Here is a 17,760-nt window from a genome sequence, read left to right on the forward strand (position 1 = left end):
TTACTTTAATTAAAGTACCGCTGTTTAATTGGCAAAGTCTAACAATGTAAATTTCAAAGAAAAGACAGTTTACTTAAAATCCTTAAGGACTTGTCACACTGCAAACAAAACACACTTTGAAGAAGTCACGCTCTCCCCCTGGCAGTGTCCTGGTGCTTCTCCGAACCATTCTGGATACTGGACCCCCGGTCTTCGGGAAGAACTGTGATTTCTCTAAGGGAGAGGCAATTATTACGTGCTGTCCTCTGGAGCCAGGGTGGATGAGGGGGCCTTTCCCGCTGGAATCACCCCGCAGTACCGCCAGGCCTTCCAGCTGGGCAGCAGATGACAGAGCTGCGCTGCGTGAGTCGCAGGCGTGCAGCGCGATTAGAGGCCGGGCCGCCCTGCTTCCCGGGGCGGGGCGCGCTCCCCGCGGGCGGTGCAGCCTTCCTGCCAGGCCCGGCGCGGTGATGTCATGGGATCCGCGGCTCGGCGAGATGAAAGGGATCCAGCGCGGCCCGCTGGCACCAGGCGCAGCTTCCAGCGCGCAATCAGGGCGCAGCGTGGGGACCCGAGCGCTGCGGTCCCGCCACTCAGCCCGGGCTGGGGGCACCGCCGGGCCAACTGGGTGCAAGAAAAAAGGAGGAAAGCAACGTGATCCGGGTCAAACAAAAGAATCCGAGGACGGGGAGGGGGGAGGGCGACTACCTGCTGAAAGGAGCGTTCCAAGAGCCCTGCGCGCACACAGGCAAACTTGGCCTGCCTTTGATGTGCTGCAACTGATCACCGATCAGATTACGGGCATTTCATCTCGCTGCTCGTCTGCCTTTGATCTGCAGGGTTCTTCTTCTTCTCCTGGATTGGAAGATTCGTCTGGGCTTGCGCTGACATACATTTTGGGGAAGGTAGAGCTTTTGGCTCAGAAGCGCTGCCAGGGAGAAGCTCAGCTGCCGAAAAGGGTGAGTACTGCAGAGAGTTCAGCACGCTGAAGGCACCGCGCTCATGTTTCGTTGTGGCTTTCAGTTCGCTTTTCCTGCGTGTCCTCAGAAAAGATGGTTTTAGTGCAGAGAGCACGAGCATTTGTGTGCTTGAGGACTATGTGTATGGATGAGAGGAAACACGATACTCGGTGCCGGTTTAGTAGTTTGTACAAAGGGTTTGCAATCTGTCGCGCACATTTTACTTGGAAATGAGTTGTTCCAACAGGACAGAAAGGGAGAGAGCTAACTTTAGCAATCACCCGCCGCTGCAGAGCCCGAGGTCTGTAGGCTGTAATTGCTCTAAGTATTTACAGGTTGCTTTACTTAGTAAACGGGCGGAGGAACTGTACTGGATGCCAATGTTTTCCTTGTTTTCTCATAGAAAAGAGTACAGTGCATCTCTGGCAATACTGTTTCTTTATTTATTCTCTCACCTCCAAGACTACAACCTATCAAATACATTTCCTTATGCAGTGTGTATCCTCAAAGGAATCACTGGAGAGGCATTCAAGTATGATTAAAGCCTTTTCTGGGTAAAACTGAAGAATTTTCAAACAGGGAGGTTGAAGTTGTGCTAAGTTTGTTTTAAAAAAAATCCTCTAGTGGTTTTCTGGAACCTTTGGCAATAGCACAAGCCTCATGTACAGAAACATTCACAAAGTTACTATTCCTAAATTAAAATGTACTTTCAATGTAGTGACAGCTGTTGTGAGTTAAAATTTGCCAACTCTTTATGAAAACTGAGTAATCAACAGTTATGATGTTACATACAGTTTTTAGCGACATTTTTACTTTAGTTGACGCTCAACATGGCAAAACCAAAATATATTGCTGTGCTGAATTTGAAAGTTAACTTGTTTTGTCAATTCAGTGATCACATGCGTGCACGCATGCACACAGAGTGAAGTCTTTACATCGAGATGCAAGAAAATACAGTGGAAATGTAAGAGCACCATGTTCACATTAGTTCATTTTAATATTCTGGTCTTAATTTTGGGGGGGTAAGATATTTATCATCACAATAGTCTATTTTAATGCTAGCCGAACCACAGAGAAAGTGTAAGTGATGAGAGAGATGGGTTATTCTTTAGTCTGAAATTCTGATGAGACAGGAAGGGCCTAATGAGTCTCATTTCACGTGTAATTAATTTTTCAGAGCCAATTAATTAAATTACTTTCTAAACTTTCCTCCTGATATTCTAAGGAGGATAATTAGCATTGTTTGCTTAATTTTAAAACTGATAGCAGTTAAGTGGAGATTATTTAAAACCATACCAAACTGACTATATTTTTAAGATGTGTCAGTGAGAATTTGAAAGATTTAACTGTTGTTTTTAGTCATGCCAAGAGAGGCATTTAAATTTTTATTCTACTGACAATGTGACAAAGCATGTTCACAAAATCCTGAATTATCAGCTTAGGTTGATTTTTTTCATTTATTTGCTGAAAAAGTCCTCTTTAAATCACAAAAGCAGTAGCAATGTTCACATTAGGATAAAGAAAATTAAACTTTTAAGATAATGACTGGAGAAGATGCCCAAAGAAATAGTGTGCTTAAGAACTCCGTCATTTAGTTCATGTTTGGGACTTAAAAAAATTTTTTTATGACTGTTTATTCTGCTACTAGGTTCATTCTAACAAACAGACTTCCTTCAACACAAAACAAAAGGGAGAATTAGCAATTATCTGATTAATTTAGGTTTTGTAGAAAACTAGCTTGGGCGAGTCAAGTCATTGAAAATTCACTTCAGTGTCTGAATTAATTCAGTTAATTGTTTACTTCTTGTGTCTTGGTTGAGAAATGAAACAGATTGTATTTGATTTTAAAAGAAAGATGCCTATTGCTGAATGTACAGGTACAGTCTCAAAAGCTGTCTCTGAATGAATTTCCACCTGAAGATCTTGACTGTGATTTAAGAGGGGATACTCCATAAGACTTCCACTGAACGGAACCCTTACATTACATTTTTTAAGCACTTTCCTATCTGTTGCTTCAATGGCAGCTTTGTTACTGCAGAAAGTCGAAGACTTCAAAAGACTTATTTCTAGTCCTGATTCTGTCACTGATTAGCTATGTGACCTTAAGGGATTTGCTTTACTCCCCAGTGTTCTCATATGGGAAATGAGGGAGTGGATCAGATCATCCTCCTGAAATAAGCAGGGTGGAATTTTTATAGCCATCTTACAGATGAGGAAACTGAGATTGCAGAAAAGTCACTTGACTTTCTTAACTAAGTTACATGGCCTGTTTTCCAAGCCCTGGTCCTGTGTCCTTCCCAGTTCACCATGGATATTTTCCAACACCTGCTAAAACAAATGCACTGCTGACTGGAGAACAGTTTGAAAGATCAAGATAACCACTTCCTTCTGCTATGCAGTTTTTGTTTCTGTGATAGATGTGTCAGTCAACTGGATTAGTCCGCTGACTTCCAACAGTTGCTTTTGCTTCCGTATTTCTAACCAGTCTGAACACAATTACTGCTACACATAGTTTACCATGACATTTAAAATAATTTTCACAAAAATTTAATATATCAATGCAATGTGGAATTATATATATTCGTGTGTCTGTGTTTGTATGTATATATACGTGTGTGCACATATATATATATATTATGTACATCTTTTGACATTATATGCACATCTTTTTGTGTTTCCAAGGAATTGACACTTTCTTAGAAGATGTCAGTGGTGTGCATGAAAAGTTCAATAGTTAATTAAAGGCTGCTATTCCTCCAGGGAGATTCCCAGTGGGATTTTGTGAGATTTCAGTTTACATATTCAGTATGGGCTGGTACATGATATATATTCCCTATTACATTTGATTATGTTAAGAATCCTTGAACATGTTTTCACTAACTCCTTCTGGGTTTTTTCTTGAAAAAAAAAAAAGGAATATATTTCTTGTGAATAAATTTATTTATTGACTATTTATTCACTAAATTTTACACATATGCACTGCTCTCAAGGCCAAATATCTCTCATGTCTTATCACCCTCATAAAGGTTTCATATAAAGCTTTACAGATTATTACTTAGTAACATTCACTAATATTTATTAATGTGCTAGTTATTAATTCAATAATATTTATTGAGTTCTTGTGTGCAAGGCACTCTGACAGTATTTTTCAGGACACCATCTCATTTAAATTTCCAGCAATTAAGTTTGTCATTCCAATTATACAGATGAGAAAAGTGAGGCTCGGAGGGATTAAATAACAAGTGCACGGGTCGCAGGGCTGGTTAAGTGGCACCACTAGAGTCTATCTGATTGCAATTCGGGTTCTTTTGTTCTAGGGCTGGGCAGTTAATTCCTTCTATTGTAAGAATTACATACAGCTGAACTTAACTGTTAGCAAACATTACAGCCAAAATTTGGCAAAAACGTGCTCTGTTTTTCTTTCTTTCCTTCTTTTGGTATATTTCATGAGCACTATTAGAATTTTTTGATAGGGTTTTCCATCAGTTGGCCTAGAATCTTCAACTATAAAGGACCTCAGGACGTAATTCATTCTTCCTCTGCTTCAGGACTGGATCACACTCAAGCATCCACCATTGGTCTGGCTGGTCAGACTCCCTGTGATGGCAGGGCTGGTCCCAGGCACCCTGGAAACATTCAGAAACTGGTGTGCCTTTAAAGAGTGATTCTTTAAAATGTCAGCACCGTTTAGAGGAACGTGCTATGAAAGGGGGGGCAGGAGGAGGCTCCCTGGTGGCCATGCCTCATTCCTCCTCAACTGTCACAAGCCATTCAGCTTTGCTCCAAGCTGCCCCGCAGATCCACCCACTTGCTGAAGTCACCACTCTGAAGTGACCAAGTCTCACATCCTTCGATTGAGAAGTACTTTAGCATCATCCATTGTGACTTAGATCTCTGGTGAGAAGGTGGAGGGAGGTGAGATGGGGGTGTTGAGTGACATCATGAAACCATTTCTTCCAACACAGCCCACTCCCTTTGTGAGAAGAGTTCTGAGAAGTACAGCTTTCCCCATCCTGTTAATGGTCCCCAGGACCTAGACAGCCCTATGGCCTAGCCTCATGGGCTGCTGCCCTGCGAGCCTGTTCCTCAATTCTGCCACGTGCGGAAGAGTCCCCTGGATTTATCGGGAAGCAGAGAAGGAGAGTCAATGGGTCGTTTCTCCTCTCAGTAAACACATGAGAAGAGTCTGGCCAACGCAGTGTCATAAACTCACCAGGGTCAGTGCAAGTGCTGCAACTTATAGCACATTTGCTCTATAAATGTCATGAGTTTGACATTATATCAACTAAATAAATACCCTCCTTGGACTTTTCATGTGTATTAATTTAAGCATTCGTGGTACGGTGATGGTTATATTAGGGTTCAGGAAGCCTGGATTTTGGATCCTGTTTTGTTATTAACTTGGTGTGTGGCCTTGGGCAAGTGGCTTCCCATCAGGCCCCAGCCCTGCGCTGATAGTCTGATCGGCAGCAGTGGGTGCTGGGAATTACTTCAATAGCTGGGTCTTCGTTATTTTCCCCCTTATTTTCTTAACTATATTTGGCAAACTTTACAACTCTTTGAGATTGTGGCCCCCCATTTATTCATTCATTCAACCAATTTTTAATGAGTACCTACCACGTGCCAGGCACTGTGAACAAAGGGACAGAATTCAGGAGTCTCATGTAGCTTGCTTTCTATTCCTTTTTCCCATGAAATAGTGCTTTACATGGAAATTACTAGAAAGTCAAACAATTTTCCATTAATTTTGCTTCCAGTGAGCTAGCTTATCACTGAAATTATTTTCTCAAGAAATTTGTTACTTCATTGGTTCAACTTTTTTAGGAATACATTCTAAACAAATACACTGCGTATCAGCTTAGATATTGCTAAAACTAGCTTCAGAAAACCAACCCATAACATAGTCTTAAAAACAACACCTCTGCCGAGATCTTCCTAAGGATTTGGCTTTTTCAGGGAATTCGCTGGCGGTCCAGAGGTTAAGACTTCGGGCTGTCACTGCCATGGTCCTGGCGCAATCCCTGGCTGGGGAACTGAGATCCCTCAAGCCACAGCGGACAAAAAAAAAGAGAAAAATTTAGCCTTTCACTAAAATTTCAATTCATTCATGATAGTCAGTGCTCTAAAGGGAGAGAATGCTTGCAGCCCTAATTCTAAGCATTGGTTTCATTCTGAAAGAGCCTGGGAGTCATATGATTCTTTTTGTACCACCACTGTGTCCTCCTTCCTTCAGACACTGTCCCCAGGTCACTTACACTCAAAGTGAGGTAAGTGGGGAGCATTTGTTGACTTAAGCGGCCTCTTCTTTAAAGAGTAAGAGGCACTTAACAGCCACAGTGCAGAGGTTCAGTGGCTCTCCGCTGTCGAATACCATTTCAGTTATCGATTTCTGATGCTTGGCGCTGTGTGCCTGACAAAAGGCACAGCCCTGCCAGCGGTGGCTGCCATTTAATGAGCACTTACTGTGTGCCAGGCACTGGGCCAAGCGCTTTAAATACCGCATCTTATTTAACAGCGACCAATGAAACAACTTATTTCAACGGTAGAAGATACAGAAAGTTGGGAAGGTCAAGTAACTTTTCCAAGGGCATGCAACTAGCCAACGGCCAGTTGGCCTCCAAGGCCAGAATGTGCGATGCCAAAGGCTGTGTACGTTAATAGGATCTGTCCGCAGAGAGCTAGCAGCGGGCTCACGGGGAAGAGCAGTCACGTACAGATGACATGCTGCAAGAGGGAGTGAACTACATACTGTGCCGCTGTCTCTAAGTAGAAAGGGAGGCCAGAGAAAAAACAAAGTAGTTCCTGCACTGGCAGATTAAATTCCTCTCAGAAAACACTTACTGAACATTCGTGTGAATGTCTGATACTATCGGGATGCAAGTTTGAGCAAAATATGCTGCTTCTCGAAAGCAGGACTCCTTTTAAGTCCTTGAGGAGGAAAGCTAAGTCACAGGAACTCCGGACAGGAGGGTGCTGTCATTGTGGTAAAAAGGCCTCAGACCTCGCCGTGACTCCTGGGAGCTGTGGCTTCTGAGCTGGTCCCTTACCAACTCAGGGGAGGCAGCATAAAGAGGAAGCTTGGGGCGCAAAGGAAGGGCAAGTTCAGGGCACACAGGAGGCAAGGCACGCAGACCAGTTTGGCCAGAACTCCCAGTGTCCCGTCTAGAGGCAGGAAAGATAGAGCTGGAGATGTGGGTGGAGCCCAAACATGGAAATCCCTGACTGGAAGCCATTCTTCACGGTGAGGAATCTTTGTAAATCTTTTCATTGGACAGTGACCATGATGAAAGGCAGGGGGAAGCAGGACGGGTGGAACAGAGCAGCCGGGAGGGAGGTTCGAAGGGAGGTTTGACGGCGGGGCATTCAGGGGAAGGGTGCGGAGGGCCTGTTTGGCAGTGGACGGGGTGGTGGGATGAAGAGAAAACGAGGAGGAAGGGGTGAGTGTGTGAGACCTTAACAGAGAAGCAGCAGTAAGTCAGCTTAACCACGGTGGCTGGAGGATGCCCTGTGTGCTGGGCTCTGGGCTATGAAGGAAATAAGCTGTGCCCTCGGGAAGGTGAGGTCTAATTAGACAAATAGGTAACTTCCATCTAAGGGCGAGCTTGTTAGGGAACCTTGGGCTGTGATGTGGTCCCAGATCACAGCTGACAGGTAGGCTGGGGACAGGCACACTCGCCTTGACGTTCAGGTAGGACAGTGCGTATCATTTGTAAATGGTGAAAAATAAGTCGTGATTGCGGTTTCTGTTCCGGCCATGACAGCCTTGAGGCTGACACTTGGAAGGATATTTTTAATGTATTTTTTACAAGTACCTAGTAGCGCATTCCCCGTTCTCAGTGCGGGGTCATGAGACGGGCGGATTGGTGACCAACGGTGACAACTTATTCATTCTCTCAACAAACATTTATTGACCGCTACCATGGGCCTTGCGGTATAGAAAGGAAACATGGGATTTGGTTCCATTCAAAGAGACGTGCAGGTGTGCCGGGGAAATCAGAACCAACACAGGAAGTGGTGGGCGCCCCTGCACCAATGCGGTGCGTGCGCAGTCTCTTGGGCTGGGGGGAAGTTTGTCCACTTACTCACTGGACGGATGAACGACAATTGCTTACATTCCTGCAGCATTGTAGTGCGGAAACCTATTTGTTCTGTACATGGTTCTTTTACTCCTTCCACTAAATCTGTGGAGCGGGCACCATTAGCCTTGCTTCGTAAGCGCGCAAAGTGGAGAAGTCTCGACACCGTCCTCGAGCCGCGTGTGGACGCACGAAGCCCGGACCTGCGCGGCCCACGATCCCCGGGGGCCTGGGCCGGACCGGGCTGTGCCCGCGCCGAGGCGGTGGACGCACCCCGACCTCTGGAGGCCAGTGTCCGGCGAGCGAAATGGGGAGGACCCGCCGGGAAAAGCATCTGCGAATGACGAGGCGGCTGATGGGCTGGGTCCTGGTGATTCGCACCCGCCGCGCACACGTGTCACACCGTTTCCCGGGCCTTTCCTGGCGCAGAGGCGGGCGCGGGGTAGAAGGTCACCGGCAGCGCAGAGGCACAAAGGCCTGGAAACAGGTCCAGGTGGACGCGAAGGCGTCCCCCTAGCCGCAGGCAGGTCCCCGACACAGCCCCGCTCTCCGTGGTCTTGGTGAGCCCCCTCCTTCCTACCCAGGTCCGCCAGCGGGATGCAGTCAGCAGCTCCCGCAGCCCGGGGGCCACCAGCGGCTGGACCGCGGCCTGGGGCACCCGGGCGACTGCGGGGACGCAGCCCGGAGCCCAGAGGGTGGGTGGTGGGCGGTGGTTCCGATGTGGGCGGGGCTCCAGGTGGGCGGGGCCGGAGGCGGTGGCCGTTGCCGGGCTACGGGGCAGCGCGGACCCGCGGCGCCTGGACGTGCCGGGTGTGCGCGCGCGGAGGGGACCCCGGCCCAGCTCCGCACCGAGTGCCGCGCGCTCAGCACGGTTCAGCGCGTACCGGAGCGTCAGATCGCCGCCGAGACCTGCGGAGCAGCCTCCAGGCACCCGGGAAGGTAGGTGCCTCGCCGCCCCCGGGTCCGTGGCGCCGCGCCGCGCGGCGGATCCGCACGGGACGCGCGCGGAGAGGAGCCAGCTGCGGGTGGAGGGAGGGGGCGCCGGCCTGGGCTGCTCGCGTGCAGAGTAGGGGGCGGGAGGACAGGGCCGGCGGAGGCGACTCCCGGGAAGACTGACAGCAAGGCCACCGAGATGCTGCAGCTGGAGGCAGCGGAGGGTGTGAGCACCCCCCGGCCCCCGTGGGCGACGGGAGTGGCCGCGCTGAGCCCCGCTGTGCAGGGATCTTGTAAATAGAAAGGCTGCATGTAGGCGAAGGTGCGTGAGTGTGTGTGTGCTCGGGTCTCTCCCGGGGCCTGGACGGGGGCGCTCCAGCCCGTCCTGGCGGGAAGCGGTCTGCAGGCCGGCCGGGCCGGAGGGAGCTGGGGAGGGGAAGGGAGGGCACTCGGAGGATGTGCCAGCAGCCCGTAGACACAGTGATGGGAATGGCCGCTCTCACAGCCCTGGTCAAGGGTCTCATGCCATTTCATGGAACAGAAATTTAGCTCATACACTCTTGAGGATGACGTTTGGAACCATCCAAATACAGCGATATGTTTTGATGGTAGCGAACTATGCGTCAAACCTGCAGTTACCATTGTAAGAAATCCAGGTCACTTTTTTTTTTTTTTGCATTTTAATAAAAGGACTCAATTTGCAAACAACGAAAAAACATAAGCGTTGTTCGATATTTCTTTAATTGAAACAGTTTAACAAACTACTTATGAATGGGTGGTTTTTACTCCAATGACAGTTTTCCTTTACTAGAAGACGATTTCTTTATATAAACAGGAAACAGTTATTGTTAAACATGACTTCCGCAAACAGAAGGATTTATTTTAATATGTTGTTATTTCATGACCAGATACTTGTATGCAAAAGGGAAGATTATATTGCATTCGCTCAGGATTTACTCCATATGTTTTCTGTTGTACAGCTTCACCTTAGGTGTAGTTTAAAAGCATGTTTATTTCAAGCACGGCTTATTATCTAATTTAAACATACGTAACTAGAGGGGGTGAGAATAGAGTCCTTCCCTGGAAGACAGTTTTTGACAGTTATTCACAGAGATGTCGGTACTTAAAAAGAGTTTTTCTTCGCATAATATTTATTAAGTTTTGAGGATAATACAAAACACAGAAATGCAATTTCATTTTGAAAATACTGCCTTGACGTGAATACATAGTGCATTACCATGAGCTCTATGTTTGTTCCTTTTTAACCCATGGAAGTGTCTCATGACATCTACTTTGTTACTGAGGCCACATGGCTTTATTAACTTGGGAATGTTTTTCCATACTAAGTGCTAGCTCTAGGATGTTGTGTTAGCATTTTCTGGGACATTCATGGAAATTATTTGTTTCTTTTTTTTTTTTTTTTTTGTTATTTGTTTCTTTGATGGGGGTATTTTTAGGCTCTGAGTCCAGGCTGGATTTTGAATTTGAAAGGTAAGGACATAGGAAGACGTTTTATGCACTTGAAATTGCAATGTAAAGTGCCTTTCCTATCCAGAAGACTTGAATAAGGAACACTGCTAAATTTAAGTAACCTTGAAGAGGCTTTTTAAAAGAACAGAAAGAAAAAAATTTTTTTTACTTTAGATGGTCATCAAATTTAATTTATATATAATGTGTTTGTACATACATGTAATAATCACATGCTGTGCTTAATATGTTCATTTAATTTACTAGTTGTAGCTCTAATATGTGAATCCAGGGTATGTTGGGGACATTTGAATCCTAAGTGAGGAATTCTGCTAACATGAGGAGAATATTCTTCTCCTTTTTCACCTATTTAAATCTCTGAACCCAAGCTTAACCCAATCCTCTGCAACCAGTTCAACCATTCAAAATATAACACAGCACAAAAAACTGAAGGCATCTTTAATGAAGAAAGCCAAGTCCTCTTAAATCTGATGAATCAATATTTAAAGTCAAGCATTTAAAAATCTGGAAAAGGTCAGCACGCTCTGTCTGTTGACAACAGGTTGAATAAGAATACCCACCTCGAATAAATGTACACCCCAAATAAAGAGACAGCTGCTTATGGGATAGGGGAGCCAGGAACAGTTAAACAGTTCAAGGCGTTCGTCTCATGGCAGCGGATTCTTAAATGGTCAGAGCCTGTCTAAAATGACCTTCTGGCTGAAGAAAAAGAACAGTCAAGCAGTAGAAACGCAGTTTCCTTTCATGATTTACCGGCTGAGCAGTGAATTCATTCATCGTATTTTATCTGTCTCAAATGTTTACATTTAAAAGTAAGATGTTTAAACAGTATTGGGTTATCGTCTAGTCCACACATCACAGAATAGGTACCTTTTAAATTGACGTTTTAAGACCTGGGTTTTTAAAAAGAGAACAACCAACCTCAGCAATTATATAAGACAAAGGAGCTTGTCCACCTCAAGATTAGATGTTATTCAGCCAACTCTTCCCCTCCGTCTGCTCGGATGGCTCTAATCTGAGGAAATTCTAAAAGAATGGAGGCCTCTTATAATGGAGAACATTACACATGTTACAAAGAAGGACTTTGGAATCTATCCAGGCTTCTAAAATAAAAATTTCAACAGCTGTGTTGTAGACATTATTATGCACAATTCTCTAGAATAGATTGTGTCAATGTTTGGGGTCCCCTCAGACCTTGATGCCACAATTGTCCTATTTGTATTTTAGGATTGAGAAACATTTGTGAATTGGGGGAAGAGTACATTAGTTACAAGACGCTTGTTGATTGAACATTCTGAGAACACTATGACTGATTTTCCTAAAGCAAAAATGACAGCACCTACAACTCAGAGAAATGAAAAGAATTAGTCTCAAAAAACCATATCCTAGGTTAAGTTCTGTTGAAAAAAATTATAGGAGCCTGACAGTGACTGGCCCCTAATGTTTTTGAACTTTGGAGGAATTGAAGATATTGTATTTGGCAACAGAACGTTTTAGAGCTTGTAGAGTTTTTAGTAGAAGATATTTCTTGACTTGAAAAGGGAAATCATTCTCATTTCCCAGCCAACAACAATATGTATATTTTTATTACCGCATACCTTCGTGAGCTTCCTAGGCTACAAAAAGGGATGCCAGCCCTACTGTGTAGGAAGAACAATTTTCAGGATATAGTGAAATTGAAGACAGAGATAAAGAACAGCTAGAGGCTAGGGGTTATTGCCCCGTTTGGAAATAGCAGTACCCTAAATTTCTAATTAATTTTTTAACGTAAGGTAGATAGCTAGTGGGAAGCAGCCGCATAGCACAGGGAGATCAGCTCGGTGTTTTGTGACCACCTGGAGGGGTGGGAGGGAGACGCAAGAGGGAAGAGATATGGGGACACATGTATATGTATAACTGATGCATTTTGTTATAAAGCAGAAACTAACACACCATTGTAAAGCAATTATACCCCAATAAAGATGTTAAAAAAAGAAAATTAATTTTTTATTCTCTTCACATATGGGACTGACACTATTCGCAGCCATTTATGATTCTGTTCCACCATTAAATGTAAAAGGCTCTATGTGTGGCATTGGCGTCATTTCAGTGCTGATTTTATAAATTGTAAGCCTGCCAGTGTACTTTAATGTTGATTTCTTTAAAAATATTTCAGCTTGTTGCATATTGGAAAAATGTATGAGTTGGTTGTATCATGACCTAATGTTCATACAGTTCTGCTAGATGAAAATGTTTACATGTTGCATGCCCTGTGTGCTGGATGATAAATCAAATGGCTTTGAAGGGATGGGGGGGGGAAATAAAAGAAAATTAAGCAACTTATTGTGAAACGAATTATCCAGATTTTTTGAGTTATTTCAGATTCATATATTTTGGTCATTGATAAGATCACAAATAAAGACTATTCTCAAAAAGGTTACTGAATTGTTAAAATTAGAAAGATACATACCAGATCTTCCTCCTTGGTGATCTTTGTTGATATTATAGACCTGTATTCAGAAATGGGGGCCTCACCTGAATTGTGTGCTACCGCCAACACTTACAGTTCAAGCTCGAGCTGTGGTCGCACAGATTTTCCCCTATATTATTTTATCCCTTACAACAGCCCTAAGAGTAAAAATGTTATCCCTAGCTAATGAATTTCTTCATTTCTTCAGCATACGTTGGGCACGTATTTTGGGTGAGTTACCGTTCTAGAGGGAAATCGCAGTTCTTGTCATGAAGTCCTCAGACCCTAACGGATGGTAAACTCAGACGGCTTGGTTGATGATGAATGAAGGAAGGTTGCCCCCTGTGACAACAGGGAGGAGTAGAGACTGGAGCACCAGACGCCTATGTTCTTCTATGGATGGGACAACAGATGCTCAGCTGTAGCTCATGTTGCCTTAATGTGGGACTCATGGATGCCAGGCTTTCTAATTTTTCAGGAAAATGCTTCTTTTTTAATATTGAAAGCTTGCTTTTTTTTTTTTTTTTTTTGCGGTACGCGGGCCTCTCACTGTTGTGGCCTCTCCCGTTGAGGAGCACAGGTTCCAGACGCGTAGGCTCAGCGGCCATGGCTCACGGGCCCAGCCGCTCCGCGGCACGTGGGATCTTCCCGGACCGGGGCACGAACCCGTGTCCCCTGCATCGGCAGGCAGACTGTCAACCACTGCGCCACCAGGGAAGCCCATTGAAAACTTACTTTTAAAATTAAGTGCTGTACTGACAGAAGGAAACGATGCATCCTGGCAAGATGCAATACAAGAGCTACAAAGAGAGAGAAGGAACCAGATGATCATCCTGTGAGACAGAGAGATATCCAGGGTGCTGTGGAAGCACCAAGGAGGGTTCCCGTGCCAGATTTGGGGAGACCCCGGTTTGACAGATTTAGGGAAGGCATGGTAGATGAGGCACAGTGTACAGGAGAGCCCCAAGGCAAAAGACGGGGCGGCAGTGGAGGGACCTGCAGGTTGAAGCCGCCACCGCGGTTCAGATCCAGGGGGCTGCCCCTCCGCAGCTGCTCCCAGAAACCCTGAGCTTTGCCTGGTGACGCACCAGCCCAGGTCTTCAGGATCTGGACGAGGAAGGGAAGGGGGCTGCACTTCGTTTGAGCATCTGTTGGATTTACCCCGTCTAGAGGCTGGGCCAATCAGGACGCCTCCCTGTTAGTTACCATTCATTCAGATGAGCAGGCTAAGCAGGTTAACTTGGTAAGCAGCCACTTTCTCTGCCGCTTAACAGAGTGTTTGCCAGTTCTGTGCTTTCTTTTTTGCTTGCCTGGTTCTCCTGACACCCGCTTGCATTTGCTGTAGAGCAGATGGTGAGGCAGGAATGCCACACACCTAGATTCCTGTAAACCAGCATCCTTGGTCTTCTCCTGATATTTAGGCAAACTGTGAAAACCCTTGTGGGCCCATTGTACATGATCTCATAATGTGTGTATCTTGTGCTTGACCACCCCTCCCCCAAATAAACAGAACCCGGAATTCCATCTATAAAAGCATTTCTTTACCTTGGCCAGACCCAGAAGTTAAAAGCAATTTCAGTAAATACCTTTTTATGGCCTTGTTTTTATTTTAAATATTATTACTTAAATGCTTGTTATTTCATTAACTTTTCCTTCTTTTTATGAATGCCAAAGCATTTCATAAGGTATTTCATTTGTTTCCAGGAAATTCAAGGTCACGCTTATAACACTGCGAGGGCTAAATTGTTTATTTCTAAACAGTCTGTGGCCAGGTGGCATGAAAAGTCTCCGCAGCCCTGCTTAGCTGGGAGTCCCTGCAAAGCACACCTGTGCGGCGTCCTCCCCCAGATGGCATCACCTCCTTTCAGGCACCTAATAACCGCTTCATCAGAGCTGGTGTTCGTTCAACCTGTTACGTGGTTACATAGCTTTGTTCGTGTTGACCAGTTGGATGTAGTCCTACAGTGCTAAGTGGAAGGGACTTGGATGCTCAGCGTGGAGGGTACAGCCCTTAGTCAAGCTGGCAGAGCGCCAGGGCCCTGCCTCGGGGTCACCAAGCGTGAATTTGCTTTGGTTTCCACTGTTTCTAGTACATGTGTCCTTCGGCCCTCCGCGTTCTCCCCATTGTGTGGGGATAAAGATCTACTCTAGAGGGTAGGTAGTAAGGAAAGAAGCTGTACTTCTTCTGACGCGCTGACACAGTACTTGATACCATGAATGCTAAGTTCACACTGACCCTGTTCTCAGTCTTCGAACGCTTTCTGCAGCCTCAATCCAGAGGCCTGAAACGCTCCCTGCCCCTCGATTACGACAGTCTGCGTCATGTCCCACATTTGTCCAGAAGGTTGCAGCCTTCAGGGACTGTCACACACAACTGGACCATTTGCTCCTCAAGGATAATATCACTAACAGTAGCGGCCACCATTGCTAATGAGTATTGAGCACTTATTCTGGGCCAGGAACAGTCACATCTTCCAGCTGTTAAGCTCACTTATTCCTCACAGCCGTCCAGGAGGCGGTACTGTCACGACGCCCAATTCAGAGAGAAGGAAACAGACTTGGGTGAGGTCCACAGCGAGTAAGTGATGCTCCCAAGAACAGCAGGAACCACGGCAACATCAGCTTTCACCGTGGGTAAAACCATGAGCTTTTAGTCTGTCCCGGGCCCTGGGCTACGCATCTTACCTGCGTTATTTCAGCAGACCCTCAGCTCACCCCATGAAAAGGGGTCTGTTTTTGTCTCTGTAGATGTGTGGTCTCAGAGTGACTTTGCTAAGAAATGGGACTGAAAACCCAGGTGTTCCGGTTGCCATTTTCCTGTGACCATTCTCAATAACGCCCAGGCTGTTTTCAGTTATGGTGGGTTTACCTGCAGAAGACTATTGGAACTTGGCCTTTATATCACCCTGACGGCTCTCAGGATCACCCACCCAAGTCTAAATTACATCCCAGCCTCTTGGTGTAAAAAGCCAGGTTAAACAAGAAGCCACAGAAAACAGAAGTGGCGTATTTCAGTGGCACAGTTCAATCCCCAGCTCCCAGTGTAAGAAATCTTCCGTGAAGCGCTGCTTGCGTATTTTAAGCCAATTAGGATTTTTCAAAATATGTCACTATATCATTTAATCCTGTGTCCTAATCTAAGGCACTGAATGCCTTGAGAAGGCAACAAGATTTTATATGAATCCGAAACAGAATGTTTGTTTTATCCTGTTCACCACAGAAGAATTAGATCTGTTACGTGCAAGCAAATGTCGGGTGTTTCCCACAATGTATTTTGCATTGTTTTGTGCTTCTTCATTCACTTAGTTAATTCCGGAAGCGTTCACTGAGCACCTTTGTGCTCGACCCTGGGAACACAGAGAGTTCTAGGTGTGATCCTAAAATTGAATGCTTTAAAGGAACATTCAGTCTGGGAGTGAAACTGACCTGCAGTGTGATGGGTCTTGTCCATGGATGCGGAAAGGGCTGTGGAACCCCAGGGAGCACCTCTCTTCACTCTGCTTGGCTGTGGACCGCATTCAGCAGAGTGATAGTTGAGCTGGTTCCCAGAGGGACCCAAAAAGCGAAAGGCTGTCCAGACCAAGAGGGCAGGATCACGGGTGTCCAGAAGAACTGTGGGTATTGGGGTACGGCTGAGCTGGGCGGGCAGTGAGAGCAGTGACCCGTGATGGGACCGGCAGGCCGGCGGGGGAGATTGTACAGGGCATAGGTGCCGGGCCGAGGAGTTCAGAAGATAAACTGCAGGGACAAACCCACCTGGACCCCTGGAAATTTAGGTGTAGCAATGCTCCTTTTGTATTTCCCATTCAAACTACTCAATTTAGCATGTGTGTTGGGACGATAAGACAAATCAGCACATTGGATCTAGTTCCATTAATTTTTTTCTACCCTATCATCTAAAAAAGACCCAAAATCTTTGTGATGCAAAAATCATAGTACACTTTGTTCAAATTTTCTCCTTTTTTTTGGTAGTGTATATGTGGTTTTTATCTCATCATCTTTTTTAGTTTATAAACTTTCAAAAAGGATCATGTTACTTACCTTTTTTGCCCCAAGAGCACTATTCATATATTTTTTCCATGAAATATTTACACTACAAAGATTTTTTTAGGGTAAAGAGGGTAAAAAATTCACCTGGATCACCACAGTATAAACCTAAACCATTGATAATAAGTTGGCACATTTATTTTTGTACACAAAATGGGTGTATCTTACAAAGTCAGAAGCATAGCGCCATGACTTCTAGATTGATGTGCCTTTCCAAGAAGAGGCGGCAGTGTTTGTGTGCCTTACACAGTAACCTGCACCGTATCCCAGGAGAGTTTTCTGTGTAAACTGGATGTTCGATTATCGACCGATTATGGACAGACTCTATCGATCTCTTTATTTCTCATGTTTTATTTAAATGCTTTGGTATTTATACCCTCTTTTCCATATTAGTTTACTTCCATGTAGATTTTATGTTTTTTACTTTAAAAAAATTAACACATTAAAAAAAATTGAAGACCCCGCTGGGAAAGAGATAGCCTAAAGCATACCTTTCAGGGAATGTGATTTTATCTTCTGACCCCAATCCTTTGTCTACACAGCAGCAGGTTGCATGGTTGGGTAATTGCTGGATGATTTTGAGATATGCAAGGGGAAAAAAAGTTATGACCAAGAAGCTGGAAAAGCAAAAAAAAAAAAAAAAAAAGCCGTTTGAATTCACTCAAAATGGGTCTTTCATTCAGCCAAGCTTACAAATGATTTTTCATTGCCCTGGTGGTTGGAGCTGCTGGGGCAGCTGGGATGACCACCTGGGTTGGTCTCCAGGCGGGGGAGGGGTACGCCCCTGGCTGGCTGCTTGGTCCATGGTTAGGACAGCAGCCTGCTCAGC

At 45.3% G+C, this 17,760-nt stretch overlaps 1 protein-coding gene across 3 annotated transcripts in view; it reads left to right on the forward strand.

Moving 5' to 3' along the window:
- The first annotated feature begins 437 nt into the window (after positions 1–437).
- Positions 438–17,760, forward strand: part of TNFRSF19 (TNF receptor superfamily member 19) — an 89,092-nt gene continuing 71,769 nt past the window's right edge. Inside the window, exon 1 of one of the 3 annotated variants that reach the window (XM_060287821.2) lies at positions 438–938. The gene's annotated coding sequence lies outside the window, so the exon portion shown is untranslated. Of the gene's footprint in view, positions 939–8,784; positions 8,954–17,760 lie in introns of those variants that run through there. The other 2 variants (XM_030882690.3, XM_030882688.3) reach the window with 2 other exon arrangements.

The sequence above is a fragment of the Globicephala melas genome, chromosome 18 (assembly GCF_963455315.2).
Source record: "Globicephala melas chromosome 18, mGloMel1.2, whole genome shotgun sequence".
Lineage (NCBI taxonomy): Eukaryota > Metazoa > Chordata > Mammalia > Artiodactyla > Delphinidae > Globicephala > Globicephala melas.